Source organism: Myotis daubentonii, chromosome 19, assembly GCF_963259705.1.
Source record: "Myotis daubentonii chromosome 19, mMyoDau2.1, whole genome shotgun sequence".
NCBI classification, from domain to species: Eukaryota; Metazoa; Chordata; class Mammalia; order Chiroptera; family Vespertilionidae; genus Myotis; species Myotis daubentonii.
The window spans coordinates 2,921,538-2,932,758 of NC_081858.1; positions in this window are offsets into that span (position 1 = coordinate 2,921,538).

Sequence of the window (11,221 nt, forward strand, 5' to 3'; positions counted from 1 at the left end):
CTGTCTACAGTACTCACCATCCATCCATATCAAGGGTTCATCATAACAAGTGATTGGATTACAATTCAGATTTCACTGTTTCCAGTCAAATTCCTAATACCTTTCACTAATGGTCATAAAATCACTTTCAGACTTTTCAGATTTTTCAGTCTTTCTGCTTTCTTAACGCTATTTCAGTTATAATGATTTAGAAAAAGGAGAAGGGAAAATAAATATTCTCATATCATTTCACCATTCCCATTTCATATTTGGAAACTGAGGTAATTAGTGCCTAAGTACTTTCACACTAAAAGGGTTGTTATAGCACCAGGAATAGAATCTAGGTCCCTCTAACCAGCTGTTGTGAAGAAAAATGAGTGAATATGTGTGAACTGTCTTGTGTTCATTCAGAGTGAGTTTGTGTAAAGCCAAGGACTTGTTAATAATACCTTGTGCATCTTGATTTCCTTCACACAAGGCAGAACTTCAAAAATGCATGGTTAAATTTACATTAGCATTTGTAAAATACACAAGTTTCAAAAGCACGAGCATGCAGAATTAATGTAATTAAAAGAATAGAGGCACCTATATTTGAGACCCACATTTGGAACTGAGGTGCAGTGGCCGTATCAGAGTTGCTGCTGCTGATAAAATGGAGTACAACGAACAGGCAGCACTCGGACAGAAGCCGAGTATTTTAAGGATGGAAACTGCTACTTCAGAGTTTTAAAATTTGGCACACTTGACACTTCTCAAGGAGTCTCTCCATGACACAAATCACAATGACATGAGAGCTCAGAGAACTGTCAGAAGGAGGCAGTGTATCCTTCAGGCTCTGATGCTTGCCTGTTAGGGATGTAGGACTGCAAGCTCCAACCCAGGTCAGCACAGAGAAAACCAATGATCATTTGTGACCAACCTATACTCCCAAATTAGGTGAAGTAATTTTTTGCATTTTTAAGTCTTTAAATATTCATTAGGATATTTTGACTACCTACCCCCAGTGGGGACTGCTTGGTGTATGGGACCCTGTGTCTAAACACTTAGCTCTGCATGATATTTCCATGCACTGAATGAAGAAGAGCTGAGCTGATTCTACGATGCTTCACATTGTGCCAGCCACATAAGTGCTTTACAAAGCACTGTTCCTCTGTGCTCTTCCGGGAATTTAATGTAACCTAGGGTCATACTGTTATGCAGCACAGACCAATCAACTAATTACATACAGACCAGCAGTCTTCAATTGGTGATTTTTCTCTCCTGCCATGAGTTTAATGACTAAAAACCCACATTTTTAAATTTATGAGAAAGTGAGAAAATTTCTAAAGTAAGAAAGGAGAAAAATAACTTTGAAAATAAAACAATAGAAAACATAAGACTAGTTTAAAATGTTAACAGTGCTTTGAGTGTTTCTACTAAACATCTAGGTGTCTGCATGTCAATGTCTTGTTAAAAAACAGAGAAAACGGATTCAAAAACCAAAGTGCGGGAGGAAATGATTGGTGAATAATATCTTTGGCCCAACTAATCTACATCTGTATATGTTTTGGGGCCCTAATGACTTGCTTTCCACAGTACAGTAGGAATAGTTTGAAGTATAAGGAAGCTGGCTTTGTTCATGGCACTCATGGAGAACTGGTGAGTATCTAGGTCATGGAGACAGGGAAGACTCTTGTACAGCAGGTTCTCAACGTCTTCTTCAAGGTCATTTTGTTTTAACATTGATGAGATGCTGACACTGGGATTCAATCTGGTGACCTCCTGGTACATGGGTCAATGCTCAACCACTGAGCCACACCGGCCTGGCCGTTATATACCATTTTGCTTAAATTGCCGAACCGATCAAAGACATTAAGTGAGGACTTACTGTATAACTACTTCTCTTCTGTTTAAAACAAGGGAGAGGTTACTCTTTAAATACCATTGTATAAAATTAATTTTTCTGCCCTTATAAGGAAGGAGAGTAAAGGCAAGAGAGAAAAGGCAAAGGAATTCTCAGTCGATCTGCCTTCTTCCTATGACTCAGTCTCCCTTTCCTCAAGGCCCCCAGTTTGTAAACAGATCTTAGACGGGATGTGGCACACTGAAGAGACCGAGATACAGCTCTTTATCTCCAGGCCACTGAACAATGACTGGAACACAGGAAATGCTCAGTACATGTTAATCTAAATAAGTAAGTCAAGTTGAAGATAAAATTTAAGAGTGATAAGATAAAATATGTGTCAACCACATCCAAAATAAATATGAAAAGATAGAAGTTCAATTAGATCCAGATTCTGGGCTGGGTCTTGTGGGACAGGAAGGAGCAAAGAAGAAGATTCACACCATGACTTCTTCATCCTCCATGACAATGCTGACCACTTTCTGGCTAAGTTATGGACAGAGTCGGACTCTGACCCTGGGGAAACATAAGCTTATATATGCTTATCTGGTCTGCTTACTTGATCTTCAAGTTCCATTTCTGGTTTTAGTGATCCCAAGACATATGAACCAATGTAAAAAATATAGAAGTGAAAGTTAAGCATGGATTCTCTGCTTAGTTCTGTCTTGGATGAAACTTTTTGCCTCTCAAATCATTAGCTCCTTCTTCAACTATAAAATAAGAGTATTAGAGTGGATGAACTCTTAAGTTCCCTTAGGAAAATTCTAGAATTGCAGAATCCCTCTGTCTAGGAAATATTCTTATAAGAATATTTTCTTAACAGTTATGATATAGATGGAATTTGAATTAAGAAAATAAATACTAGTAGACTATATTAAGTGATGCTAAAAACTAGAGTCTAAATATACAAAACAAGAGAAGGAAAATATTATGTGTCTAAGAATGGTGGACCTAATTTAATCATAGAAATTAGGTCATGAAAGGGTATCCCCATTCATCTGTCTTCAAAATTGCCTGACTGACCCTTGAACGGAACAAAGAAAGTCTGACAAGATTCCTGGGCAAAAAGAAAGCATGTTGTTGGAAGGGGCAAGAATTATTCATCTCACTCAAGACAACAGGGAATGAAAGGGAGGATATACAACTCAGGCCAAACCCCAGGGATCCTGCCTCTCATTCAATTATGTCGTCTGATAAAGAAACCACCGTTCCTAATGACCACGAGAATATGGTACCATAACCCAGTGGAATTGGGCAGTCCCCTGGTTAACTTGACTTTCATAAGCTCTGCTGAAATCATATTGCTGAAAACTTCTGTATTGTTGATGGTGAGAGAAAGCACACACAAATGACTCACAGTGATAGCATTGTAATTAGCTGGTTATTAATAATAGGAAAGGGGCAGAGGCCAGACCTTATAGGCATGGCCATTTGGACAGCTTCCCCAGGAAGCCACCATTCCACACTTCCCAGGGAACCACCAGCCTATTCCCTGCAGAATCACTTGGAGGAAGGTGACCGACAAAGGGGAGATGGACACATGCCTGGTGAAGTTGGGGTGATGGAGGGAAGGTCCTTGACTGTCAGTCAAGTCTGAGGAAATGAATTGGCCAGAATGGGTGGAGCCAATGCAAGCCTGTGAAAATTTGGTGATACATAATTCCCTAAACAAAGGAGTTCGCTCTCTTGTGACTCTTGGCTTGTGGCTTGCTCTTGTCTTCCTTGTATTTGCCCGTGTTTCCTCCATAGCCACGTAGTCCTGTGGACCCCACATGCAATGGACTGATGGACAGAAGTGGGGGGACACAAAATAAGCAAAGTCCAGCCTGGTGCTGGGTTGGACTTTGCTCCAACATGGAATGGAAACTCTGGACGCTGACTCTGATTCTAGCTCTGCTGAAGCCCAGCTACACTTCTTCCTTGGAGGAACAAAGGGAAATGGGAACTCAAGGTTGGATTCCAGAGGAATAAAGCTTTCTACAACATCTCTTCCTCCTGTGTGAGTCTTAGAAAATCCTTTTGCCTCCCGCATGCCCCCTGTCTGAAGGTGGGAAGTGAGCCCACAACCCAGGTCAGTGCCCTTGACCAGGAATCGAACTTGAAATCCTTCAGTGTGCAAGCTGACATGCTAACTACTGAGCACCACTGGGCAGGGCTGATTTTTTTCATTTTTTTTTTTTTAGAGAGAGACAAAGGGAGAGGGAGAGAGAAAGAGAAACATTGATATGAGAGGAGAACATCAAGTGGCTGCCTCCTGCATGCCCCCTTCTGGGGATTGAAACTTCAACCCAGGCATGTGCCCTAACCAGGAATTGAACCAACGACTTTTTTGGTGCACAGCATGATGCTCAACTATCTAAGCCACACCAGTAGGGGCAAAAGATAAAAATAAATTGAGAAATTTGCTTTTTTAGGACCATGTTGATTTTCTTATTTTCCAAAATAATTTTTTGGAAGAATAGGGTACTTGTGTTGGGGTATCTATGTAGTTAAGGAAAGAGAGATGATATGTTTCCAAAGGTTTTTATGCAACAGATTTCTTTACTAGTATATTAAAATCTGAGATTTACATAAAATGCTGGACACAGCACTATGTAAACCTGTCCTCCTCATCCTCCATGACTTGGCCAGTCCTCTTTGAAAACTGCCAAGACTTTTGGCTAACAGCTGCTCTAATATTTCCAGGAGAGTCCATACTCAATACATAGACAGATAGGAAATGTTTATTTGTTCACTATATTTTCCTGCCTTAAAAGACAAAGTTAAGTTCTTTAAATGCAGAAAAGTCTTTTTACAAAGATATCAGTATATTTAGAAACTTATATATATTATATATTTTTTATTTATTTCAAAGAGGAGAGGAGAGGGAGAGAGAGATAGAAACATCAATGATGAGAGAGAACCATTGATTGGCTGCTTCCTGCATGCCCCCTACTGGGGATCAAGTCTGCAATGTGGCATGTGCCTTGACAGGAATTGAACCTGGGAACCTTGAGTCTGCAGGCCAATGCTCTATCCACTGAGCCAAACTGGCCAGGGCCAAAAAGGAGATTCTCCAGGCAGTCTTCCTGCCTCAGCCTGCTAAGGTTACTGTGAAGCATCACCTAAGCCTCCTCTCTGCTTCCAAGCTGCCCTTGAATTTGACTTTGACTTTGGGGGGTCAGAGGTGAGATTAACGTAGAGAAAAGAAGCAGAGAAGATGGATACTGGGGTGGCTTAACGTTAAAAACTCTAAATATACTTTTTCCATTTTCTTTTCTCCCTCTCTCCCCTGCCCATACATACAGCCCTATTTATTCTAATAACTGAGTATTAGAATTTCTATTTCTTTCTGTTCTCTTTATTAGAATCCACAGCTTTTCCTATAAAGGAAAAGAAAAGATTGGCTTACAACACAATCACAATCTGGTTCTTCACTTTAAGCAAATAGGGATGCCTAGTAAATGGATGTGTTACTTAAAATTGAAAGCTTGTGTGAACAAACCACCACTCAGAAACAAGCTTAACAAAAGTTCAGAAAGAAAATGAAACCCATGACTAAACAAGGCTAACAGGATGTGCAATGCTGAGCGTAGAATTTAGCAGAGCAATTGTTAACGACATGACAAATATCTATTGCCAATGTACAAATTAAAGACACTCAAACCCGCAAAAGGACAGTGATGCTGCCCGGAAGTTTAATCACAGGGTTTTTGTTTGTTTGTTTCTAGAAAAATATATTTTCCCCCATGAATTTGCAAACTTAGTTTTAATTAAATGTCATTTTACTTTTTACAAACCAGCTTCACTTTTTTCGTTTCCTTATTTCTCTGCACAATTTGAATCAAAGACAGTGATTTGGAGGCATTATGGGTAAAAGTGGTTAGAAAAGCATCCTAAGAATGGAGTCATCTTGTTGAAATTTATTTTACTTCTGTGTTGTATAGCAGGAAGAATAGGGAAAATTTGTCCTAACGTCATGCTGTATCTATCCTAACTCTTTCCTTGATAGGCCCTCAATATAGCAGTGGATTGGGTATTTTGGTTAAATACGAAAGTCTCTGGAGTACATTTCCCTCGTGTAGCCCCCTCGTGTCAGAGAAGCCAAGATTGCACCTCGTAAGAGGAAATATGGTTTCTTGAGACAACAGAGTTCCTTTGTTGAAACTGGCAACGGTGGTCCAGTTGCAGGTGAGAGGGTCCGCCCAGTCTCTGGATAAGCAGAGCTGGTCCCATCCAGGCAGTTTGGAGCTCACTCTCAGCCGTAGTATCCCCCAGGAAGGCCCTCCTGGCCTCCGGCATCACCCCGATGCAGCAGCACAAATCCACCACAGTTGGAAACTACCATGTAAGAAAGGTCAGAGTCTAACATCACTCATTCATTCATTCAACAAGTGTTTATAAGGCAGCTCTTATAGGAACTGTGCATTGCCTAGTCACAGTGTTAAGTAAAAGATAAGCATATTTATACCCTGCTCCGATGCTTATTATTTCCAACTTTTACTATTCCTTCATTTTCCTTGATTTTAAGGGGTTACTTAAAAAATTCTCAACCAAGCCCCTAGCCCATTCGGCTCAGTGAACAGAGCATCGGCCTGTGGACTGAAGGGCCCAGGTTTGATTCCCACTCAGGGCTTGCTTCCCGGCCAGGGCACATGCTTGGATTGTGGGCTTGATCCCCAGTGGGGATGTGCGAGAGGCAGCCAATAATGATTCTCTCTCACCATTGATGTTTCTATCTCTCTCTCCCTCTCTGAAGTTAATAAAAAATATATTTTAAAAAGTTCTCAGCCAAAAAACAGCTTTGGAGGGGGCATGTATTTATTCAATCTTCTTCCCTCTTCCCTTGATGTAAAATACCATCTATCCAGGTTTGCATGATAAACATTATTCATTAATGTGAAGTCTCAACCAAGTTCCTTCTTTCCAAAGTTTACTTTGATACTCAGACCACAAAGAAGCTATATCTACTGCCAAAAGTGAGAAGATATCCATGTTTATCTCTGACATTTGTAGGGAAGCAAGTCTGTGTATGTGCTAGCACCGGGTATTTACTTGAATCTTTATGCTTAGTCTTCAGACTTCCTTGCTTAAAGGACACTGCAGATGCACGTGTCTTCTCAAGGATGCTTACCCTGCTGATAGCATCTAACAGTTAATTTTAGTTCAAGCTGTTATTACAATAAAAGCCTAAGGAGGCAGGTGAATGGGGCTGTTTGGTTTCTCTAGCCAAGCAGTCCCTTAGCCCTCTCTTTCACAGAACCATGTGTCAAAGTAATCATTCATCCATCACTCAGGGTCTGCTGGTCAGCCCCAGCAGACATTTAAAAGGCAGAAATGCTCTTTTGATTTTTTTCTCTAATGTGACCAGCCTAAGAGTACTTGCTTTATTTTTTAGACAGAAAGAACCCAGAGCTATGAATTCCTAAGGGAGTTACTCTAACAGACACTAATATTTCAAGAAAGGCTTGATTCAGATTCTTTGTCTTGTTCTTATGATACATAAAAGTACCACCCTAGTCATGGCAGACCATGGAATGATCAGTGTGAATTGTTTGACATCTCCTTAATGATGTGTTGCAAACAATTTTCCTGTAGAAGTAGCAAGTTCACAAATAAATAAACAAATACTATTTTTTTTTTTACATTGGGAAGACCTCCGAAGCATCTTGCTTCAATTGATAGGCTGGAAACACAGAAAAATGTATCTTCCCTTCCAGTTTCTTAGCTAAAATGAATTGGTAAAATGGTACATTATTCACATTTATAATTGAGAAAAGTCTGGTTATTATATGCAACCCAGATTTAGGTGACTTGCAGAGTACTGCAGTGTTGAGAGAGGAAAGGAGAAAAGAGACTGAAGGTAGAAACTTCTTAGCTAATAGAAGCGGAGAGGTGATGTGATTGAACCTGGTGTTTCATGTATCTTGTGTCAAGGCATGAGATGGACTGTGCCTTGCACAAATTAGCTACAGAATTTTCTAAACTGAACCAATGTGGACCATATGTAAAGATAATAAAAGGGTAGCCGAAACCGGTTTGGCTCAGTGGATAGAGCGTCGGCCTGCAGACTGAAGGGTTCCGGGTTCGATTCCGGTCAAGGGCATGTACCTGGGTTGCGGGCACATCCCCAGTAGGAGATGTGCAGGAGGCAGCTGATCGATGTTCCTCTCTCATCGATGTTTCTAACTCTCGATCTCTCTCCCTTCCTCTCTGTAAAAAATCAATAAAATATATTTAAAAAAAAAAGATAATAAAAGGGTAATATGCAAATCGACCAAATGGCCGAACGACCAGTTGCTATGATGCACACTAACCACCAGGGGGGAAGACGCTCAATGCAGGAGCTACCCTGAGCTTGCAGGCCCTGATTGCCCGATGGGGAATGGGGAACCAGGTGGATGGTGGATGTGGGCGGCACCAGGCCAAGGTCCCTGCCCCACCAATCACCCCACACACAGAGGTCAACCGGTGGTGGGTTGGGGCTGGTGAGCAGGTGGAAACAGCCAACCTCTTGGCCCCTCCCCCTTGGCCAGCAGGCTCTGATCGCTTGATGGCAAACGGAGAACCAGGGATAGGTGGCAGCAGGGGCTGGGGCCAGCTGCCAGCAGCTGGGGAAGATGGCCCTAATCTCAGGACAGGCCTAGGGACTGTAGCAGTGCACGAATTTTGTACGCTGGGCCTCTATTGTAAAGATAACATCACTGAGAGATCCTCTCCTTTCACACAAAGCCATGGAGATTGCTTGAGTTATCTTGGCTTTGAACTCTTCATTTCCTTTATGCTATTTAGGTATGAATTCAGGAGCCAATGATGTCCCCAATTAGCCACATCCAGAATGCTGGCATCTGATATCAAATAAATACCATGGAGTTGTGCAGCATATTTTGAGATAAGTCTTCTTTGGAATTTCTATGCTACTTCTGTAAATTTATGCTGTAGGAAGAACAAGTATCCAGGGAATACTTTGGAGTTTTTTCAAAGCTTACAATGATTCCAAATCTCAATTAGGGGAACCACAGAATAATTTATTCTGTCAAAGTTGAAAGGTAATGGGGAAATCCATCAAGCTTCTTATAGAAAACCAAATGGGCAAAAGTACAATTGAAACCAAGAACATGAATAATGAGATCATTCAGACTCGGATGTGAAACCTAGATCTGCCAGTTAATAAATTTGTGGACTTAGGCAAAGTGCTTAACTTTTCTGAACCTCAGTTTCTTGACCTGCAAAATGGGGATAATATCCTCTGTGTGTAATTCTTTTAAGGTGAAAAATATAAACTGTTTATCACAGCGTGTGACATACAGTAAGCACTCACTAAAATTAGTTCCCTTACTCTCTTCCTTTGGTGATGCATGCTTTCTCAATATCAATCAACTGTTCTTCTCTTAGTTCATAGAATATTGATTTTTTTTGTACAGTTCAGCAAGCAAGTATATTCAATTTAACAGTTCTAAAAATTATTCTAAATATATGATATAGAAGGCATATGAGCATTGTTGCCATTTTTTGCAAAAGGCGCTCATAATCTACTAAGGAAGTTAGAAACATGTATGTATGTGTATAAATTAGACCACAAAAATGGAATAAAGTGATAATTTAAGCCTGGGGGTATCTATTATGTGACAAGCACCACACAAAGAGTCAAAGACTCAAAGATATATAGGATGTAATCATTGAATGTAATCATTGAACTCGACAGCCCTTTAGTTAGTATAGGGAAAGACACGGGGACAGATAACCTGGAAGGAAGGTGGAAAGTACAAATTATACAGATAAAGTATGGCACAATTCCCTCCCATTGAAGGCATCAGGTAAGGCTTCACAGAAAAGAAGATATTTAGGCTAGACCTATAAAATAAGGTGGTCAGATTTTAAATAAAACTAAAAATAACTATTGAAAAATAAAACTGACACATGAAACAAAAAATCTACATAGCCTTTAATCAGAGCAATTAAATTCATTATCTAACCTTCCCACAGAGAAAGTTCCATATCCAAATGGCATCACTGCTGATTCCTATCAAACACTGAAGTAAGAAATAGCACTAATCTTACATAATTCTTCCAGAAAATAAAGGAAGAGAGAATACTTCCAAATTTATTTTTAACCAAAATTGGACAATTAAATACAGACCAATGTAATAACATTGGCAATTACAAACCAATATTCTTCATAAAGATAAATGCAAAAATATTTCAAAAAATTAATAAATCACATTATACAATAGATAAAACATATATCACTACCAATTAGGATTTATTCTAGGAAACTCAGCTTGATTTTATATTTAAAAATTAATGTAACAGGGAGGGGAAAATGGCTGAATAGGCAGATGTGTCCTGTGCCTTATCCTGGAGCAGATAGAGGAGCAACTAAATCAAATAACATCCACCCAGAATTGGCAAGTTAGACACAGCTGGCAAGACAATTTATAGCTGGAAAGGGCAGAGGACACCTGGAGAATGGTAAGATCGGGACTCTGGGCTGGAGAGAGACGTGTGATCACTGGGCAGAGAGGGTCAGAAGGAAGCTGGACTGCATCAAGTCCAAGTCGCTTGGGGACAGCGTAACATTCGACTGTGGAAAGGAAGCCCACAGGGCTGCTGGTGGCTGGGGAATCTAGATCTAAGTTCACAGCCACGAGAAGCTGAGCCCAGAGGGGCAGCCTGAGGAACAGCCTGAGCCCTGTGGTGCCAGGGGGAGAGAAACTTGCAGTCACAAGTTTTTCTCTGTTTTATTTGCTAAACTCAGTTTTTAAGACATTTCAATTACTAACACTCCCTGAGGCTGTGGAGCAGGTGGAGGTGCAGTTTTGTGGAGGCTGGGGAGAGGCTGTGGAGGGGAGCAGGACAAGGAGAGTTGACCAGGAATCTGGCACTGGGACATACCAGACCCTCCAACCCTAAGCAGCCATTTTTCTCCTGAAGAGCCAGCCTCTCCCAGCAGCACCAGCAGGGCAACTACTGCAGCCTCACCCAGCCTTGAGCTTTGCAGAGGAAACGAAGAATCTGAATAGCCTCAGGGGTCCCTGGGGGACTGGGTTGAGGGGCCGTTTGGTCCTGGAAACCAATAAAGCAACACCCCCACCTAAAGCCCATGTCAGAAACAGTCGCTTGAATGATTAAGACAGACGGCAGGAAGACAAGCAAAACAGGCAGATTGGCCCCACCTGCTTGCAGCCAAGGCTGTGGAAAGGCTGTGGAGACAGACACAGAGGAACGGTGAATTGCTTTGAACTTCAACATGGTGCTGACTACCAAAGAGGAAACTGAGAAGTGGAAGACAGAAGAGTGGGGTCTTAAACCAGCCCCCATGGGGAAGTAAAACTCAGCTGAAGTGAACGACACTTCATTTTTTTTTAAATCTTTTAAGAA